The 20,738-nt window shown below is 42.3% G+C and overlaps 1 long non-coding RNA gene across 1 annotated transcript in view; it reads right to left on the minus strand.

Moving 5' to 3' along the window:
* LOC114885235 overlaps positions 1-20,738 on the minus strand; it is a 36,648-nt gene that overhangs the window by 15,472 nt on the left and 438 nt on the right. The window contains exon 2 of the long non-coding RNA XR_003791044.1: positions 19,138-19,278. This is a non-coding gene — a long non-coding RNA (uncharacterized LOC114885235). The remainder of the gene's footprint in view (positions 1-19,137; positions 19,279-20,738) is intronic.

Here is a 20,738-nt window from a genome sequence, read left to right on the forward strand (position 1 = left end):
TGTTTAAGGTTTGTTTTCATTTTAAGAAGTGATGTTCTTTCCCCTTTAAACTCTCAAGTGAAATTGACGTTCTGATGCATCACCAAGTAGAAGTCTTAGAGTCAGTCATCAGTCATCAGTTTATAAATGGTTTTTATGGTGGTTTACGTCAGCAAACAGCAGGATATAAGTTGCATGGGAAGACAAACCCTGCCTGTCTTGTTTTTTTTTAATTCTTTTGGCCATGTGGCGTGGCATGTGGGATCTTAGTTCCCCGACCAGAGATCAAACCCATGCCCCCTGCAGTGGAAGCGCTGAGTCTTAACCACGGGACCGCCAGGGAAGTCCTGTCTTGTTTACCATAGTACCCCTAGCACAGAAAACAGTGCCTTGAACACAGTAGGAGCTCCAACAATACTTGTTGAATGATAGTAAGAGGTAATAACTAGAGTAGGCCTTTTATAAATAGTTGGATCTGTCTCTTAATCCCCATCTCCATCTGAGAAATTGAGAAACAATGTATACAACCGCATACTATGCAAATATTATATTGTATCTATTGTTATAGAAAGATGGTCTGGGTTAGTCTAAGGCTTGCCCAAATTAGGGATATAGCCCCTCTCTTGGTAGGATTTTATTCTGATTCTTGTTTTCTTTAATAAGAAAGATATTGAGGGTACAAGAGATAGTAGGTGGAACACTAGGCACCATTCTACCTTGGTTCCCTACAAAATGCTTCACTAGTATACAGATGTAACCTGTACTGCTTCTATCTCTCAGCCAGGGGTGAGATTCCTCAACCATCTAAATAGTAGCCTGGTTGCCTGTTCAATTCAATTATTTTTTCCAACAAGATGGATCATGGAAGGTAGCGGTATTTTGCCCCCTTTTATTATCTTTTCTAGGGCAGACGTTATGGGCCTGTAACAATATTTGTTATGGTCTGAATGTTTCTACCCTCCCTCCATTATTCACATGTTGAAGGTGGGCCTTGGGAGGTAATTAAGTTTAGATGAGGTCATGAGGGTAGAGCCTCATGATAAGATTAATGTCCTTATAAGTAGAATAGACCAGAGCTCACTCTCTCTCCACCATGTAGGGACACAGCTGTAAGACAGCCAGCCATCTGCAAGCCAGGAATGGTGTTCTCACCAGGAACCAAATCTGCTGGCACCCTGAACTCAGACCTCCAACCTCCAGAACTGTGAGAAAATAAGTGTCTGTTGTTTAAGTCTCCCAGTCCATGGTATTTTCTTATAGCAGCTCAACCTAAGACAATATCCAATCACAAATCTCTTTTTGCCTTATTTTGAATACAAAGGGATAACTTTCTTTCTAGTTTTTATAAAACTGTTAAAGGAAAACAAACATGATTTCTAAACAAAGGAGCTTCAAAAGTGGTATCTGTAAATGTCATTTGCTTTTCTTTCGTTATAGCAGCTATCTTGGCCTTTCTCTGGGAAAAAGTCACTGAAGTTTCGGTATAACTTATTTAATAACAATAGACAATTGTAATAGTGTGTTAATCTCAACTGCTTCCCATGACAAGGAAGAATTGTTGCCTGGCTTGTCAGGAAAGTGATTTTTCCCAAGGGTTCCTATAAATAAGATCTATTGTCTTTTTGAAAAGCAGGTTATAAAATAATATGTATCGTATAATTATATTTTAATAATAAAAGTATTTATAAAAAATGTTCTGGAAGGATACCTCCAAGGGTTGTAACAGGAGCTATAACTACATATTGGAATTATGTGTAATCTTTTTAGTTTTTTCTTTTTGCTTACCTAAATATTCTAATTCTTGTGCTAATACATTGCTTTTGTGGGACTTCCCTGGTGGCGCAGTGGTTAAGAATCCGCCTGCCAATGCAGGGGACACGGGTTCAAGCCCTGATCTGGGAAGATCCCACATGCCAGGCAGCAACTAAGCCCGTGCGCCACAAATACTGAGCCTGTGCTCTACAGCCCATGAGCCACAACTACTGAAGCCCGCATGCCACAACTACTGAAGCCTGTGCGCCTATAGCCCGTGCTCCGCAACAAGAGAAGCCACCTCAATGAGAAGCCCGTGCATTGCAACGAAGAGTAGCCCCCGCTCGCCACAACTACAGAAAGCCCACACACAGCAAGGAAGACCCGGTGCAGCCAAAAACAAATAAATAAATAAATTTATAAAATAATATATTGCTTTTGTAATAAGACAAAATGTTTCAACTACTAAAATAATGCAAGATTCAGAAAAGCTACATAAACAGTTTCTAAGAATACCAGAATTGCACTTGAATTCTACGCTTTCAGAATAGGGTAAGAAAATGAACACATATTATGTACTTGCTACATTTCAGCAATCCTGCAGGTGAGTGATATTATTCCCATTTTATAGATGAGGACACTTGAGGATCAGAGGTTGCATAAACAGTCTAAGTCATACACCAGTACAAAGCAGAGCCGCGATTAAATCAGATTCATCTGATCCCAATGGCCTCACTCCTTCCACCTGACTGGACAGCTTCCAGCACTGTGTAATAGAAAGCACCAGAGATGCTCTGTGACCGCCTAGAGGAGTGGGGCAGGGAGGGTGGGAGGGAGACGCAAGAGGGAGGGGATATGGGGATATATGTATATGTATAGCTGATTCGCTTTGTTATACAGCAGAAACTAACACAACATTGTAAAGCAATTATACTCCAATAAAGATGTTTAAAAAAATAAAAAAAAAATAAAAAGAAAGCACCAGAGAAATGGTTTAACTCATCACCACTCAGGGTGCCTTGTATACAACACTCTGTCAGTAAGGGCTGCACCTAAGTTGCATCTGAGTCAAGGTCTTTTCTTACAGCTCAGGGAAGGAGTGCGCGTCCGGCTCCCAGGCATGCCATTCACTCCCTTAACTCACCCTGAGTAAAGACGAATGGCTCTGAAATTCTTGTTACAACTGCAGTGCCAAGTGCACTACATGTGGCTTACATTCCCTCTGCCTGTGCTAAAAACCCATTATTAGGGTGACAGAGCCTTTTGATAATTCTGAGATACATATGCTCTTAAGGGAAGTATCTCTACATCATGGTTGATGGACAATTGGCCTTTTATTTTAACAACTGGCAAAGCAGCACAGCATTGCCTCAACTGCCCTTTGTTTTCCTGTCCTGTTGGATGTTTTGTTAAGCGTTAATATGACTTTGATTCCCCGTCACACCAAGGAGCTTCGGGCAATTTATTTACAGTCTCTCCTTGCTGTCACATCACAAGGAGATGAAGAACATAATTGCTAAACACTGTTTTCCCATCATTAAAATCAAGGCAGTGAGGCACTGCATGCTGTACCTCTTGGAATAAATTTGGCCAAGTGGAAAGTGATCGGCAAGAAGCCAGTGTGGTAGGTGGAGGAGAAGCAAACTATGAACAGAACATGGACAAGTGCTGACACTTAGAGAGTGGAGGAAAATGATGTGGGACCTGTGGTGAGGGAGGGAAATTACCTGCATTACAACAGGGACTCTTTATGAAGCTCTTACAATGGGCCAGACCCTGGGCTAAACGTTTTGCACGTGTTATGATTCATTCCCGCAAGCAGGAGCTGATCCGAGTTGTCTGAGTCTCTGAAGATTATATACTTTGTGGTGGGGGTGAGGGGTGAAGTTTAGATTATAAGATTAGAAATGAAACATGCCTAAGTACCCCCCTCCACCGCCATGAGGGGCTTATACAAGTGAGATGCCTTAACGCTTAAATTTCCTTAGCTTCTGGTTAAACCCAGAAGTTAAACTCAAGTAGGTATTATTCAATCTACATATAAGGAAGCTCAGTGAGGTTAGGTAACTTGCCCAGTGACAGAGCTACCAAGTGACACAGCAAGGATTCCAACCAGGCTTCCAAAATCCTTCCAGAATTTCCCAAAGTCCCCAGAGAGGCAATTCATGAGGACAAACTCCCTTGAAACAGCAGCGTGACACCTTGATGTGGTTCTGAGAGCTTCTGGGCAGGGCCCAGCCCCTGGCAGGACCTGCAGGGCTTGGGGATGTGTAATCCTGCCAAAGACCTCTACAGGAATTTGCTTGCATCTTTCAGATTCATAGAATCTGTAAAGAAAACCTTTGTGGAGGGAGACAGAAAGACAGGTTTTAATGACTGATTGTTGTGTCCACAATCCAAAAAGCAGGGGAGAAAAAAAAATTCTTTTTAAGACACACATACTTAATTTAGCCACAGTCCAGGATAAGAAGCTACAGTGATCAAAGCTGGATGTAGTGATGGGCTGGTAAACCAGCTCCGGCGGTAGAGGGAGCCCCAATTTCAGCGTTTTCCAATTTCTATGTTGTCAGTACTCTTCCCAAGGCTGGTTTCAAGCTACCAATGGTTGTTTGGCTTGCAAAATTCCTGAATATTTAGCAATCAGCTCTCACAAGCAGGCACAAGGTGCTCTAGCACACCACTGGCTGTCATGTCATGGCTTCAAGTTCTTCAGTTTTATGAAGATCTTTCTTAAAAGTTAAAGGCAAATCTTCTTGGCCCTAAAATCTTGTCTAGTTGGTACTGTGGATACATTTCCTGATAATACCTTTAAATGATACCATATCTTCCAGATTAATTTTGTAGCAACATCAGGAAAGTGATAATTTGGCTATTTGAGGCCCTGACTCATTTCCTCTGCCTCTGCATTTTTTAGTTTTCTAGAGCTGGAAATACTCATCACTGCACAGGGAAGCTCAGAGCTTCCCAATTCAAAGACCAACAGAAAGCAGAGCCTGAGACAGGGGCTTGCGTGGAAGTAGGTAGGGAAAGGCAATCCTGGTGTGTTATTGAGTTCTGGGCATCTGGGACTTGACCCCCACTGGAACCTCATGAGAAGTCTTGTAGAATGGCTTTCAGAATTTAGGGGGTTCCTGCAATGTGGGACTCTCGGCGTAAAGACGAGGAAAGTCCCAGGAAAACCAGGATGGGTTGGTCACCCTACCAGAATCATCTACCCAGGAGCTGGAAAAAAGGAATTTTTATCCACTAACTCCTGTCCTTCACTGGTTCAGTTGCCCCATGAGATGCCAACTCCTTGCACTCTCGTGTTTGCATATGTGAAAGTCAAAACACATTTCTGGAGGTGTCCAGAGAAGTGGAGTGAGAGCAGCCCCAGGGCAGAATGAGACGCGGGCCCCTGAGGTGAGGGACCGTAGGCTCACACCTCTGGCAGCCAGAGGCTGCAGCAATGGCTGGAGTAAAGCTAGGCTGAGAGGATGTGAGGCGGTGCACAAGGGCAGCCAATGCAGGGCGTGAAGGGCACGCAAACAGCCTTGGCCCCTGAGCTGGGAGGAGCTCAGACCCTCTGGGAGCTGGGGTATGGCGATGACTGAAGCCACTATGCAGTTTACCAGGCGGCCCTTTCATGAATCTACCCATGACAAGATGTTGACCCTTACATGGTTTTCCTTCCTCCCTCCCTCCCTCCTTTCTTCCCTTCCTTCTTTCCTCCATAGACTTTTTTTTTTTTTTAATGACATGCAGAACTTCCCCGACCAGGAATCGAACCCATGCCCCCTGCGTTGGAAGCGCGGAGTCTTAACCACTGGACCACCAAGGAAGTCCCCTTCTTTCCTCCGTAACTTCCCTTTTTCCTCCTTCAATAAATATTTAGTGAACATCTATCATATCCCAGGGACTATGCTAGGTACTTGAGATACAAAAATAATTAAACCCACTCCTTGCCCTCAAGTAGCATGTAGAGGAGGGACCAATCATACAACAGTTATAATACAATATAACTCTGGGAGAGAAACGGGCAGGAGGGGAAAGGGAGAGCCGAGGCTTTACATAGGAAGTAGTACTTAAGCTGAGTCTCTAAGGATGATGGTGATGACGTAATGGTAATAACAACAGATAACTTTGATGGCTATGGATGGATACTGATTATGTGCCAGGCCATGTTCTAAGGTTGGTTTATAGTACAGTACATTTAATCTTTATAACCGCCCTAAGGAGGTGCTATTATTATCCTTAATTTAGAAGTGACAAAGCTAAACGGCTGAATAATTAAGTTTTCCAAGGTTTAAGGCACATTGGCACAGACTGATATTCACCAAAACCCATTTTTTTCCTTCCTCCTGGGCACATAGCTAGACTACATTTCCCAACCTCCTTTGCAGTTAGATGTAGCCATGTGACTGAATTCTAGCTAATGGAATGGGAGCAGAAAAGACATTTCTAGGCCTGCCCCATAAAAACCCTCTATGTATATCCCCCATATGCTTTTCCCCTCCTGGATGTCTGGAAAGGTGAGCTTGGAAAGCACATGTTGAAAACGGTTTGGTCTCCATCAATCTGGGTCCCTAAAAAGAGGAGGGCTTGCCCCATTGATTATTCACCTGTCCAGCACTGTTCTTTGAGCAAGAAATAAACTTTGATTGTGTTTGAGCCACCATAGATTTTTGGGGTTTTTGTTACAGCAACATTTCCACCTTTTTTATTTATCAAGGAAGTTAGTTTACTGTAATTAGTACAGGAACATATGAGGAAGTGGCAGAAAATTAGGTTGAAAAGGTAAATAAAAGGTGTCATGTACCACATAAAAAAGTCTTATCTTCTTTTTTTTTCTAGAAGTACAGAAGAATTCTTTTAAGATGGAGCAGAAGGAAACAAAAAGGGTAGCTATAGCTCCAGTTGGGTAGAGAGGATAGCTGAGGGAGGTCATACCCAACGTATTCTTTTTTCTGAGCAATAAGAAGTAGAGTCGTCTTCCTAGGGGCATGCTGGGTGTGTGGGCATGTGGGTGGGCTGTGGGGGAGCAGGCTGGGAGCATAAGAAAAGCGGTGAAGGTTAATAATGTGAGAGACAGCAGTTAAGAGAGAAGCCTTTGAAGTGTGTATCAGTCAGATTCCTATAGGGAAAACAGATATCACTCTAGGTATTTCAAGTAGAAGAGTATTTAATACAGAAAATTAGGTGCTCACAGAACTGGTAGAAAGGCCTGAGAAGCAAAATTCAGGGGGACCCCCACTAGATTTCAGCTTCATTGCCTCTGAGCCAGAGATCTGCTGCCGTCTGACTCAGAAGTGTGCAGGAAACCATTGCCAACTTCAGAGGCCTCCACAGTCCAAGGCAGGTGAAACGCAGTGGCTACCGAAAAAAACTCATGTTTGGGAAGTCCAGCCTATTTTTAAGAATGTAACTACAAATTCTTTGAAATTCTTTCCACCTAGGCATGTGATCCCTTCCCTTGAGTCTAGGTAAGCTTCTGACTGCTTCAACCAAAGGAGCATGGCGAAATGGAGCTATGTGACTTCTAAGGTTAGTTCATAAATGGCCTTGAAGGTTCTGTCTTGCTTGCGGAGAACACTCGTCTAGGAGCTCGGAGCCGTCATGTAAGAACTCTGTCTACTCCAGGCTACCACGCTGTATGGAAGCACAAGCCACATGGAGAGGTCTGAAGGGGAGGCAGGAGGTTCAGAGAAGGCAATGAGACAATGGAGGCAGAGGGACAGAAGGAGATGTGATGATAGAAGCATAGGGTGGAGTGGTGCGGGCCACAAGCCAAGGAATGCTGGGAGCCTCAAGAAACTGGAAAAGGCAAGGTAACAGATTGTCCCTAGAGCCTCCAGAAAGAATGCAGCCTGGAGGTCCTTGTGACCTCCAGGACTGAATTGCTTTACCATACTGCTTTAAGGCACCAAGTCCGTGGTAATATGTTGCAGCAATAGCAAATGAATACAATGCCTGACTCTGAGTACACCCTCAGGAAATGTTAGTAAATAAGCAGATGAACTAGGCTACAAGCATCTCTTCTTATAAGAAAATGTGGAATTGTAATCTAGTATAATTTTAAAAGATTAATTTACTCCCTGATATCTAAGTATTAGGAGTTGTGATACGTTCAGTTCCCCTAAACTCCTAAACCCAGACTAAACGTAGACAGGAGTAAGCCAAACAGAAAAATGCTGTGTTTTAAGAAACAATGACAGGCAAAATTTATTGAACACTTACTATGTGCTTTATTTACCTTCTCTCATTGAACCCTCACAACAACCCTATGTGATAAGGGCTACTGTCATCATCCAGAGAGGGGCTAAATAATTTGTCCAAAGTCTCATAGCTCATAAGTGATAAGGCCTGGACTAGAACCCAGGCTGACTGACTCCAAAGTTCAAGCATGTACTGCCTTGGCGTGGGAAGGGAATAGCACAAGATGATGGAAAGCCTGCTGTCACCAGGTAAGGGTCCAGATCCACCTCTGCATGGCCCTGGAAAAGTTCCCCAACTTTGGGGTCTGGTCTCTTCGTCTAAAAAATGTGGCGGTTGGGCCAGATGACCTTCAAAGTCTCTTTTTGGAACAGAGTTTCTATAACTCTTTCCAACTTAAAGAAAAATCACACATGTCAAATGGGTGAAATAAGGACAGGTAAGCATCATATCCTGCACTGAAGGAACGTGCTACCTTTGGTAAGCAACTGGTAATTTCCAGTATCCATTTGCTTATTTTATCTCTTTACCACCACTGTTTTATAAATGTAACAAGGAGGAGTGTGATGGACTGATTACAAAAATGGTTCTAATTCTCCACTCCTCCCTTTAGTTATGCCCTTTGCAATGAGAACTTGCAGCTCTTCCCACCAAGAGATGGAGACCATTTCCCCACCCACTGAATATGGGCTATTCTTGTAACTTGCTTTGCCAAATAGAATAAGGTCAAAGTGGTGTGTGACCGTCCTAAGCCTAGGTCTTGCACTCTTCCAGGCTGTCTCAGGCCTCTACCTGTCCATGAGAAAAGCTCAGGCTAGCTTGCTGGATGATGAGAGATCACACAAAGCAGAGCTATGTAGCCAAGTAATCCAAGCCAAGGCCACGCGAGATTAGCCAGCCCCCAACCACTTGGTCAGCAAACCACAGATGCCAGCAAGCCCAGCCAAGATCAACCAAGACAAACCCAGAACATCAGAACCACCCAGCCACAGACTTGTTGCATGTCACTGTGGTTGTTTTTTATGCAGCTCTATTGTGGCGATAACTGATACAGTTCACTTTCAGGCAAAGCAGAAAGTCTGGCATATGAATTATGCCTGTATTAATCGAACAATTAATTAAACAATCAGGAAAATTAATCTAGGTTGCAAGCAACAGAAACCTGACTCAGATTTGCTTAAACACACAAGGGAATGTATTGGTTCATATTATTGAAAAGTCCAAGGGTAGACACAGCTAGATTTAGATGCTCCAAATTTGTCATTAGGAACCTGATTCTATCTCTTCATTCTATTTTTATCTGTCTTAGCTTCATTCTAATGCAAATATTCCCTCACAGGTCAAGATAGGCACCAGTAGCCTCCAGTTTACGCTCTATTGTATTTAACCATTAAATAGAAAGAGGGTTTCTGTTTCCCAACAGTTCAAGTACGAGTCCTAGGGAGGGGCTTCCCTGGTGGCGCAGTGGTTGAGAGTCCGCCTGCCGATGCCCCGGTCCAGGAAGACCCCACAGGCCGCGGAGCGGTTGGGCCCGTGAGCCGTGGCCCGTGAGGCCCGCGTACCACACACACACAAAAAAAGTCCTAGGGACAACATGCACTGGACTGACTAGGATCACAGACCTATCCCCAAACCAATCACTTTATTTTTTCAGGGAGATACACTGGACCTGGGTCTGGATCATGCATCCAACCCTGGAGATAGGAGATGGGTTGGAATTAAAACCACATGCACTGAGAATAAATAAAGAGGGGATTCCCTAAAAGAAAATAAAAGTAGTGCTACCCAAAGAATATATGGAAACTACGCATGTCTTCTATACTCCTCCATATTAGTAATGAATTAAAGAAAAAGAGAGTGAAGTAATGACTTCTCAGCATTGATTCTTCTGCAGAACAGTAGGCTGTTCACTGTTACCTGTAAAAACTTTTCAACATTCACGCCAAAGTAACTATTGTTATGCACAATTTTCTTCCACCCCACCAGATGAATGTCTAAAAATCAAATCTTGATCACATCTCTCTATCATGTAAGTAGATAATATCAAGTGGCCATACACATTAAGCAAGGTCTTAGGATAGTCATTAGAATTATGAGGCATCTGAACTTGATCTCAAAGACTCTTGACGTGTGCCCATGAGTCGTAAAATTGCTTGCAAGTCCTAACTGGAGAGGTAGGATAGTGCAGTGGCCAAAAGCACAGGTTCTGGATACAGTCTATGGATATTTGGGTTCCAGCTCTGACTGCTTTATGAAACTATGTGACTTTGGGTAACGCAGTCTCAGTTTTCCCATCAGTAAATGGGGATAATAACAGAATTTACCTTGTAGAAAGAGTAAATGAGTCATAATATGCAAAGCACCTAGAACAGTATCTGGTACATAGTAAGAGCTATAAAGTGTCAGCTATTCATCATCTGGGCAGACACGTGTGGCAACAAGTCTTTTGAACCTGGAGTAAGAAAGTCTGGCACCATCAATCAAAGGTGCGTGACCTCAGCGGAGTCACTTCTTGCCTCTGGGATTACTTTATCTATAATGTGACGGAAATTATATCTACTCTGCTTACCTTGCAGGGATGCCATAAGGATCAGAGGAGTTGACGGGTGCTAAATTCTTTAGAAACCTCCAAGTCCTTTATAAATAAAAGGCCTTATTAACACTAATTACCTCCATCTAGATTATCTGACTGTGTGCAATCAATGCAGTTTTTCATCCCACACTGCTTTGCGCAAAGAATCATTAGGGAAAAAACCCTGCTGCTGACAAATAATGGATACCCCAACCAAACCCTGTGCAAATGTCCTTAGGGATTGTTTTGTGACTTAATATTCACCATCACCTTTTATACCTAGCCTGAAGTAAAGTTCATGGTAATGGAAAGGGTATTAAATTGGTGGTCAGGGCACCTGGACTCTAGTTCCCAATGCTGCTGTTAATTTACTGTGCCATCTCAAGTGAGTCAATTGATTTCTCTGGGTTTCCCTAGTCTGTAAAATGGGGAATGCTTATAATGTTGTGATTGCATAGCTCTTGTGACAGAGATGTTCCTGGGCATTGGGATGTGGTCATTCTCGGTGGAGGATTACTCGTAACTTAGGTTAAATCCCCACTGAAATTCTGGAAAAGACATCTGCCCAGACAGTATTTTATTACAAATACAGTATTTGCTTAAGAGAATACATCCAAGAGTATATGTTGAAATGACAATGTCTTTGTCTCTAGAATTTCCCATGAATATAAGCAAAAATCATCTTACAGATGACCAAGAAGAGGATCGCAATCTTCCTTTCTCTGGTCCCACAAGGCATCTGGTGATGTCCTCTTCCATGGACCTTCCTCCACTGTCCTTGCCTTGGGACCACAGCAGCTCTTTCTAAGGGGCTGTTTCAGCAATTTCCTACCATGGTCTACTAAGCCTTATGTGATCTGCTCCCCAACCCTCTGACTTCCCCTCCTACTTGCTGTGTTCCTGATATGCTGGGCTCCTGGCTATTCCTGGACCAGACTGAAGCTCAATCCTGCCTCAGGACCTTTGCACTTGCTGTTCTTCTGCCTGGAATTATCTTCATCTCCAGAGGTCCTTCCCTCCCTTCCTTCACGTTTCTGCTTCCCTGATTACCTTATATAACATAGCAAACCCTTCTCACTTTGCTCTGGTGCTCCCTGAATTAAGTACCAGCTAAGCTGCAATAATAAAGAAATCCAAACCCAAAGTGGCTTATACTAGATAGACGTTTATTTCCCTCTTGTGTAACTGTCAAGAATTGAGCAGTCCAAAGCTGGGGGCTCTGTCATCTTCCACACTTGGCTTCCAAGGATGCTCCAGTCAATGCCATCTCTTAGCCAGTTGGAAGGAGAAAGAAAGGGTACAAAGCAAGTGGCTTTATCCTTCAGCTAATGACCTGACTGAAAGTTACACAAAACATTTTCACTCATATCCCCTTGGACTGAACTTGGTCACAACACTATATCCAGGTGCAAAATGGAGGGTGGGGGGGAAATGTAGTCTCTAATGCATGGTCATGTTACCAGCTAAAAGTTGAGATAGGGGTTCTTTTTAAAAAAAAATTTTACACAATTTTTAAAGGTTACGCTCCATTTACAGTTATTACAAAATATTGGCTATATTCCCTGTGTTGTACAATACATCCTTGTAATCTATATTACACCCAATTGTTTGTACCTACCACTCCCCCTCCAATGTTACCTCTCCCTGCCTCTCCTCACTGGTAACCACTAGTCTGTTCTCTATATTTGTGATTCTGCTTCTTTTTTGTTATATTTGCTAGTTTGTTGCATTTTTTATTAAGTGATATGATACATTATTTGTCTTTCTGTGTCTGACTTATTTCACTTAGCATAATGCTCTCCAAGTCCAACCATATTGCTGCAGATGGCAAAATTTCATTCCTTTTTATGGCTGAGTAGTATTCCACTGTGTGTGTGTGTGTGTGTGTGTTATTTTTTTGATGTTGACTTGTATAAGCGGTTGAGATAGGGGTTCTTTTTCTAAAAAATGAAAAGGGGAATGAATTCTGTGGAATAATTAAGCTTCTGTCACACTCTCTATCTACCTGCTGTATTTATCTCCATAGCACTTATTGCCATCTGACGGTCTACTAGAGATTTACATATTTATTTTTTGTTTCCCCACACTGGAATATGAGCCCCATGAAGGCAGGGAATTCATTTGTTTACTGTTGTCTCTTAAGCCTTTAGATCAGTGCCTGACACACAGTAGGCACTCAATAAAAATTCACTGAGTATGTAAATACATCTTTTTTTTTTCCCTAGCTGGTGTTCTGAGTCACTCACTTCTCTTTCTGATTCACTCTGAATCACACAGATCCAAATTTTCTTGGTTTCTAGTGTTAATGAGATTCTGGTCCTACTTCCTCTTGGAGCTCCCAGGATTCAAGAGCAGGGTGTTGTCTTTCTAGATCCCATCTCAAGTAGCCATGATCTTCTCCAAAGAACTTTTGGGTTTACAAGGAGAAGGAGTTAGGAGGAGATGTAATTTTTAAAAATTAATAGGCTTTATTTTTGGAGCAGTTTTAAGTTTACAGAAGAATTGAACAGAAAGTATAGTGAATTCCTGTATACCCCCTTCCCCTTCCCATACAATTTCCCCCATTATTAATATCTTGCCTTACTGTGGTATACTTGTTACAATGGATGGACCAATGTTGACACATTATTACTAACTAAAGTCTGTCTTTAAATTAGGGTTTACTCTTTGTGTTGTACTGTTTTCTTTTCTTTTCTTTTTTTTTTTTTTTTGCGGTACGTGGGCCTCTCACTGTTGCGGCCTCTCCCGTTGCGGAGCACAGGCTCCAGACGCGCAAGTCCAGCGGCCACGGCCCACGTGCCCAGCCGCCCCGCAGCATGTGGGATCCTCCCAGACCGGGGCACGAACCCGTGTCCCCTGCATCAGCAGGCAGACTCTCAACCACTGCGCCACCAGAGAAGCCCCTGTTTTATAAGTACTGACAAATGCATAAAATCATGTACCCACCATTACACAAACTATCACACAGAATAGTTTCACTGCCCTAAAAACCCCCTGTGCTTCACCTATTTGTCCCCTCCTCCCAGCCCCTGGCAACCACTGATCTTTTTGTTGTCTCCATAGTTTTGCCTTTTCCAAAATGTCATAAAGTTGGAGTCTACAGTATGTAGCTTTTTCAGATGGGCTTCTTTCACTTAGTGATATGCATTTAGGCTTCTTCTATGTTCTTCTGAAACTTGATAGCTCATTTCACTTTTTTAAATTTAATTTTTATTTTATATTGGGGTATAGTTGATTTACAACATTATGTTAGTTTCAGGTGTACATCAAAGTGGTTCAGTTATACATATACATACATCCATTCTTTTTCAGATTAATTTCATGTTATCAATGAATAATATTCTATTGTATGGATGGACCATTGTTTATCCATTCACCTATTGAAGGACATCCTGGTTGCTTCCAAGTTTTGGCAATTATGAGTAAAGCTGTTATAAACATCCATGTGCAGGTTTTTGTGTGGACATAAGTTTTCAATTCATTTAGATAAATACCTAGGAGAGTGACAGGTGGCTCATATGATAAGCCAATGTTTCGCTTTATGAGAAATAGGTAACTGTCTTCCAAAGTGGCTGTACCATTTTGCATTCCCACCAGCAATGAATGAGAGTTCCTGTTGTTCCACATCCTCTCCAGCATTTAGTGTTGCCAGTATTTTAGAGCTTAGTCATTCTAACATGTATGTAGTGGTATCTTAATGTCTTTCAATTTGCAACTCTCTAATGACATACAATGTTGAGCATCTTTCATATGCTCATTTGCCATCTGTATATCCTCTTTGGTGAGGTGTCTGTTCAGATCTTTTGCCCTTTTTAAATTGAGTTCTTTTTATTGTTGAATTTTAAGAGTTCTTTGCACGTTTTGGATACACATCTTTTATCAGATACGTGTTTTGCAAGTATCTTTCCCAGTCTGTGGCTTCTTTCCATTCTCTTAAGATGTATTTTTTTAAATAAATTTATTTATTTTGTTTTATTTTTATTTTTGGCTGCATTGGGTCTTCATTGCTGCGTGTAGGCTTTCTCTAGTTGCGGCCAGTGGGGGCTACTCTTCGTTGCGGTGCGCGGGCTTCTCATTGCGGTGGCTTCTCTTGTTGCGGAGCACGAGCTGTAGGTGCATGGATTTCAGTAGTTGTGGCACATGGGCTCAGGAGCTGTGGCTCGCGGGTTCTAGAGTGCAGGCTCAGTAGTTGTGGTGCACGGGCCCAGTTGCTCCGTGGCATGTGGATCTTCCTGGACCAGGGCTCAAACCGTATCCCCTTCATTGGCAGGCTGATTCTTAACCACTGCGCCACTAGGAAAGCCCCAACACAAAAATTTTAAGTCAGCTGTATAAGTATCATTTTGGAGGAAAGTGACAGAACCCAATTAAAATTGGCTTAAGCATACAAAAGTGGAATTAGTGAACTAAGGTGACTGAAAAGTCCAAGGACTGGGTGGATGGATCCATTGGCTCACATAAGCTCATCTCAATCAATCTCTCTCCCTCCCTGTCTCTCATCTACTTTGCACAGAGTTCATTCGCAGGCAGACCTCTCCATGAAGTGACACAATGGCCACCAACAGCTTCAGGCTCCTATCATCTTGCAAAACTTCAAGAAAAAGAAGCATCTCTTTCCCAATAGCTCTCACAAAACTTCCAGATAGGGTCCCTGGCCCAGCTTGGGACACATGCTTACCTCTGAACCAGTTAGTTGGCCAAAGAAATACAACTTAGGACACAGGCCCTCCTAGGTGTCTAGTCTGAACTTCAGACACTAAGAATGAGGGAAGAGTGATTCCTCAAAGGAAAATAAGGATGCTGCTTCCAGAGGAAGAGAGAACAAACACTGTCAAGAAATCAACAAATGTCTACCATAACATCCAAGCATTTATTTCTCTAAACCTGTCCCTGTCCCTTCTAGTTCACACTCTTAAGCTGTGGGGTGGCAAAAAGGCAAACTGAAATTAGAAGACCTGAATTCAAGTCCTTCCACCACTTAGAAGTTCTCCGATCTTCAGATCCCTTATCTTTAAAGTGAGGATAATACAACCTACCTTGCAAATGTGGATAGGAGAACAAAATAATGATAACAGCAAATACTTATAAAAGACTAAACAGTAATAATAGTAAGCACATTCTATAGCACATGGGATGTGCCAGGCAACGTTCTAAGTGCTTTAACATACAGGAGGTCAGTGATTCCCAAACTTTAGCCTGCAGCAGAATCACCTGGAAGGCTTGTGAAAGTACAGATTACTGGGCCCCGTCCCCAGAGTTTCTGATTCAACAGGCTTGGGGTGAAGCCTGAGAATTCACACGTCTAACAAGTTCCCATTGGGTGCCGATGCTGCTGCTTGGGGACCACACTTTGATAACCAAAGTATTAGGTTAGTGACTCTTCGGAACAGCTCCATGAGGGTCACCAGTATTACCCCTAACTTGGTGGTGAGTAAACTGAGGTTCACATAGCAGTGACAAGGGTGTGAGCCTGGGACACTTGGCAGCAGAGTCCAAGCTCTCCTCTCCTTCAAAGAAGCAACTAAGATGTAATAGGACAAAAGCCAATTCGGATGCAGATATAACCAAGGGGAGGGTGGGAAAATGGAGAAGGGGAGATAAATCCAAACTGTGAGACCCTTATCCTTCCTACAGAAGATGTCAAGTTAAGGATAAAAATAAAGAGTAGAAATCATGAAAGTGGGTATGTAAAAATATGTATGTGTTTAAATTGTTCAAAAACCAGGTTAATTTAGGTTATCCTCTGACATCTCTTAAAAGAAAATAAGGAATTTAAAGTTCACGACAGAAATGCCAACGGTGAGTGAAAGTGGGGAAGGAAAACAAGCTTGAACACAGAAGGCAGTAGCGTGTGTGCACGTCTGTATGTGTGTTTCAGGAGGTGGGGAAGGGTGTTCCAAATATTTTAACACCGACAGAAAAACTGCACCAGCTCCCCTGTAAAATGCTGAGTCACTCACTGTATTAGACAGTAAAAGTGGCAGCAGTGTCAATGATCTGCTCTCTGGAAGAGACATATTTAAAACCGAAGACAACAACAGCCTTCTTCTTGAGCAGATGCTGCAAAATGAAACGCCTAAGGGGGCCAGGTGGGTACCTCAGACATAAACCAGCGAGGGGGTCAGGGCTTGCACTACAGGGAGTGATTGCTGCTCTTCCAAATGTGCGCCCAGGGTTGTGGATTTTTTTAATTTTTCAAGAGAAGCTAGAAATCTGGATTTTCACTTGAAATCTCCAGATGTTTTACAAATTAAAATATTTCAAGAACACTTTTGGTAAGCAAAATATATCTGTGTGTTACACTGGGCTGGTGAAGCCTACCACTTTGCAATTTCCGGTCTAATGTCTCTGATGCCTGAGGCATAAACCGGGAAAGGAGAATAGAAGCTCAATGGTCTCAGTGCTAAAAAGCGATCATATGGTTGAAAAAGAAACAATAAAAATAAGAAAGACTGTTCATATAGGCATGTATAAGTTACAAGAGACTTTGACCTGCTTTATGTCAAAGGATCTCCTTACTAACCAGCAAGTAAAAAGGCAGACTTGGCTATTACTTAAAGGTGAGGAAACTGAGGCTGAGAGATTAAGTCACTGGTCCAATTATCAGCTAATACATGGAAAATCCTAGAATTGGGATCCAAATGTTCTTCTGAATCCAAACTCCATGCTCTTGCTGCCTCCCGATTTATACACAACAGTGAACATGGTTCTCACAAGAAGGGAATGATCTTTGGGTCAGCTTCTCTTAACTACTGTAATTAAGAGTTACTAAAATATCTTCCTTGGCCACGCTTTCTTCTTTTCCCTTCACTCCCCTCTATCAGTTTGAGATCTCACTTCCTTGGTCCCTTGTTCTGAGTCAGAATCATTTCCCGTTTGATATATTGCATCTTTTGAGCCCCACCATGCAGACCTGCCCCCTTCCTGACATCACGTACAATATCTTACTAATCTTTCAAGAGCCTTGGATTACTGTTGTCCCCACTTTACAGTTAAGGAAACTGAGGCTCTCCCTACCTCTGAGTTTCACCCTGTTCTTTGTTTTACTTTTTATTAACCCAAGGATACTAAGGGTGATACCAATGCCCAATGATAACTTGAGAGGATGTGGCTTTGGATTAAGAGCTAAAAACAACCAAATTGGGCTTCCCTGGTGCCGCAGTGGTTGAGAGTCTGCCTGCCGATGCAGGGGACACGGGTTCGTGCCCCGGTCCGGGAAGATCCCACATGCCGCGGAGCGGCTGGGCCCGTGAGCCATGGCCGCTGAGCCTGCGCGTCCGGAGCCTGTGCTCCGCAACGGGAGAGGCCACAACAGTGAGAGGCCCGCATACCGCAAAAAAAAAAAAAAAAAAATTTGTATTTGACTACTTTGAACCCTTGCATATACTGCTCCTTCCCTTGTTCCCTCTACCTAGATAACACCATTTGTGTCCATGCTCCTCCCTTGCCTGGTTTTCTTCTATCCATCTTCCAGATCTCAGCTTAGATGTCACCTCCAGCTAGAAGCCTTCCATGTCTAGGCTAGGCAAACTTCTCATGTGTTCTTATAGTCCCTTGGGCTTTAAATTAGAGTGTGCACTAAGGAAACAAAGATTAAAAAGCAAAACTTCCCAATCAAGCTTAAGAAGGAAGGAAAGAAAGAATTATGTGTCTAAGTGAACTAGCTGGAATGGATGGGGCAGGCAGAACCATTGCGGTAAAAAGAAACAGAGGATTGCAAGGGGTATTTAAGGCCTTGGCATGGAGGGCAAAAGCTGGGGGGCAAGAAGATTCATAAGTAAACAGTGGTGTTTTTCGTGGCTGCTTTGGATATTCCACAGAACCTCAGAAACAGCTTTGGGAGAAACCTTAAAAATCCTGTGGCACAACCCGCATCCAGTGCCGGAGTTACATTAGTCTTGAGTTTGTCAGGGTTAAACAAAGTACTGTACACTTTGTTAATTCAACAAACATTCATTAAACTCTTAAGTTCACGGGATACACTGGTGATACAAAGTTGAAAAAGTACATGGTTTCTGCCCTTAAGGAACTTGTCAGGTAGCCAGACAGTAGACTACTTATCCATTCAGCAAACATTTATACCATTCTCTGTGTGCAATAGAATTCCTTGAAAAACTGGTATTATTATCACTTCCTTTTAATAGATCAGGAAGTTGGGTCTCAGAAAGGTTAGGTAACTTGTCAAAGGTTGTGCAGTTATGGTACCTGGCACCTTTCATCCATTAGCTTCTTTACTCTGCACAACAACGCCCTATAAGGTAGGTGCTTTCATTAGCTCCATTTTACATAAAAGGAATTGAGGCTCAGAGAGGGTAAATAACTTCCCCAAGACTACACCAGTAATAAATGGCAGAGGTAGGATTCAAACCCAGGCAATCTGGTTCTAGCATCTATGCTCTTAACCACCATGTTGTATTGATAAATTGTTCAACCAGAGCTGTCAATATTATACGGATCATATAATGAGTAACAATGCAATATATAACTTGTGTCAGTTTTTTGATTTTCATGTTTCTCTCTACTCCTTATTGTCCCATTAACTCCATTACCAAAAATAAATGACAGAGAAGCAAAAGGGCACAATTATCTGGAGGTAATTTTAGCAATAGGTTGGGAACATTGCTTAGAGTAGGGGCTCTTACCCTCAGGTAACTTCAGACTTCTCTTTGAAATCATCTATACATTTTAGTGTGAATGAGCTTATTAGTACTTTTCTGAAGAGAAGGTCTACAGCTTTCTTAGACTCCTTGAAGGCTCTATGACCCAACAAGGTGAAGAACCACCTAAAGAAAAGAAAAAAAGCCAATTAGCTTACTGGAAGCCAGTCAAACATTGGGCACTTCTATATTTTATTATTAAAAAATAAAATCCATAAATGCTATGAATCCATTAAAAATATTTACAGCAACCCTGTGACAACATAAAAACATTGATGTTGTAATGCCAATAACAATACGAAAGTGTTTTATCTACTTTACTTCTTCACCTGATTGCCTCCTCAATCCATACATATTTCGCTTCCTTTCCTCTACACCGGACCTTACTTGTCAAGGTCATCAGTGACCATCACCTTGTCAGGCTCAGCAGCTACTTCTCTCTCCTCAGTTTTCACTATAGTTGGCCACTGGCTCTGCTTCCAGGCCAGGACTAGTCTGTTTCTACCTCACTGTCTCTCTTTCCCAGTCACCTTTCTGGTCACTGCTAAATGGTGGAGCATTCCAACGTTCAACTTGGGTCCTCTTCTCTTCTTTGTCCTCCTTTTCATCACTCTCTCCCTAAAACATCTCATCCAGTTCCATGGCTTTAAATAACTTCACACTTTCTGTAAAGTGTATTTAAGTCACACCTCCAGCCCTGACCTCTACACTGAGCTCTAGGCAGGAATATATTCAGTTTGTCTACTGACTATCTCTTCTTGGCTATCTAAGATGTAAGCACCTCAGACTAAACATTTCCAAACAAAATTATTATTAATATTATCAGTCTCTTTTTCAGCTCACAGAACAGAGCATGGCCCATAGCAGACTGTCAAGAAATATTTGTTTAATGAGTAAGTGAAAAAACATACACACACACACACACACACCTGTTTGTATAATTACGTTTAACAACAGGACATAAGAATGGTAGGAAAATACCAAAACGTTAACTGGTTGTTCATGAAACCATGAGTTTTCTTTAAAAGTCCTTTCCAATTTTAAATGGAAAAATAGTGGTTAAGAATATCAGACATTGCAGGGGTGGGATAGGGAGGGTGGGAGGGAGGAAGACGCAAGAGGGAAGAGATATGGGAACATATGTATATGTATAAGTGATTCACTTTGTTATAAAGCAGAAACTAACACACCATTGTAAAGCAATTATACTCCAATAAAGATGTTAAAAAAAAAAAAAAGAATATCAGACATGGGAACTCAGTGACCTCTGCCAGACTGCCACTTACCGGCTGCACATCCTTGCTTTCTCCGTATGCCAAAGGGACTCAGAAATATGTACCTCATCTGTAGTCATGCAACGTTCACAATGCGCTTTACTGTGAAATTATGAACGTAAAGAGCTTTGCCTGGTGCAGTATACATAGTGAGAGGTAGTAGTTGTTGGCTGTTAATGATGACAAGCATGTTTTCTTTTATGATAAAAATACATTTTTCTTATAAACCTTTACTGAAGGGAGTTCAAAAAACTCCACACCCACATACGCACTGAGCCGGAGCCTCCCAGTCTCCAGCCGGCTGCAGGGGGC

Source organism: Monodon monoceros, unplaced genomic scaffold (assembly GCF_005190385.1).
Source record: "Monodon monoceros isolate NGI ecotype Baffin Bay Population unplaced genomic scaffold, NGI_Narwhal_1 Super_Scaffold_6, whole genome shotgun sequence".
NCBI classification, from domain to species: domain Eukaryota; kingdom Metazoa; phylum Chordata; class Mammalia; order Artiodactyla; family Monodontidae; genus Monodon; species Monodon monoceros.